The sequence below is a fragment of the Cajanus cajan genome, chromosome 7 (assembly GCF_000230855.2).
Source record: "Cajanus cajan strain Asha chromosome 7, NIPB_CcT2T_4, whole genome shotgun sequence".
NCBI classification, from domain to species: domain Eukaryota; kingdom Viridiplantae; phylum Streptophyta; class Magnoliopsida; order Fabales; family Fabaceae; genus Cajanus; species Cajanus cajan.
In genome coordinates this window covers 27,044,653-27,046,344 of record NC_138523.1, presented here as the reverse complement: position 1 = coordinate 27,046,344, position 1,692 = coordinate 27,044,653, and positions in this window count along the sequence as shown.

Here is a 1,692-nt window from a genome sequence, read left to right as displayed (position 1 = left end):
TTTGTGGCTAGCACTTGGTTCTTAGTATTGAGGCTTGAAATGATCGAGAATTATAAAAATAGTCTCTTGAAGATAAATTCTTTTTAATTCGTGCTTAAAAGCTTTTGGGGGGTAAAAAAAAAAAAAAAAAAAAAAAAAATCACCTAGCACCCCTTTGAGGTCATAGGTTAGAGGGAGAATATTCTTAACCTTAGAAAACTAAGGGAACTAATTAGCTACTGGGGAATTGTTTAGTAAAATAGCTAGACCCCCTTTGAGGCTACGTGTTCTTGAAATTATCATCCTCTCTACACTGATTGGCTACTGGGGAAATGTTTTAGGTGAGACAAAAACAAAAATAAAAATATTACCCCTATTTGTGTCACAAGCATTGAAAAATTATTTCTGTTAAATTATCTTCGTTTGACTAATGAGCTTTACAAGATTTGACATCATGAAACTCTTAGAAACTAAGAGTTGGCGCTAGTAATGAAAGATTAAGATTCTAATTGGACCTTGTGAGACTAAGAGTGAAGATTTTAAATGCTCAGTTAATTCTTGATGATTTTTTTTTCTTTTTTCAAAGTGTTAATTATTGTTTGAGGACAAACAAAAGTTCAAGTTTGGGGTTATTTGATGTTGTGTATTTTACTCGTATTTTAGCACTTTAATTCACAAGAATTCATAGCATAATCATGCATATCTTTCATGTTTTTAATAAATTTTTATATCATTTTCCTATTTTATGCTTTTCTTGGTATGTGTTGTGTTTTCTCTGAGCAGGATCAAGATTTAAGAATTAAAGAGGAAATGCTGAGCTACAGGGAAAATCACGGCCGTGATTCTAAATCACGCCCGTGATTCACCAGAGAAAATCACGGCCGTGACTCCCAATCACACCCGTGAACGCCACTGACCCTTCATAGATGTGCTCCAGAGAAGATCACGGTCGTGATTCTCAGTCACGGCCGTGATTCACTTCGCGTCCCAGCTTTTTAAGTTTTATGTTTTATTTTTATTTTATCTTTGTAATTTTTATCTTGGTAGTTTTACCTTTTTACCCTTTTAGGTTATAAATTAGATGAGGTTAGCCTAGAACGGGGATTTTTGTTTCGGAGACAGTTTTTTTTAGTTTTTGACACTTGGAGAAGGTTGGGCGCCTGTGCCATCGACTCTAAGGTTTGCTTTTCTTTTATTCTTCTTTTCTTGGAGAACTACTATGAACTCCTGTGAGTAGTTTCCCTTTTTCTGGGATCAGGGCTTAGCCTCTGAGAACCTCTTTATTAATGCATTATTCAGTTTCTTAATTTTATTCCAATTCTTGATCTGTTCTTTTATATTTTATATATGAACTTTAATATTATTGTTTTCATAATAACATTAATTAAGGATGAACTGAGAGGAGAACTTGATTATAATTATGATAAACAATTAATCTTAATTTTCATAATCATAGATAATTAGGGATGAACTGAGAGGAGAACCTAATTAACGGAACCTAAAGGAACAGACTTGAGTGTTAAATCACGAGAGTTGATTTAAGCTTTCGAGGAGCAATAGATTAACAAAGATCTTAATGGGTTTAATTGAACGTAATTACCACGAGAGTAGAGATTAATTTTAATTAAACACGTCCTCGTAGCCTGAGAAGGTGCAAGGATTAAATTAGGTTAAGACTACCTTCAAGATGGAATAGAATTAATTAATGAAAAT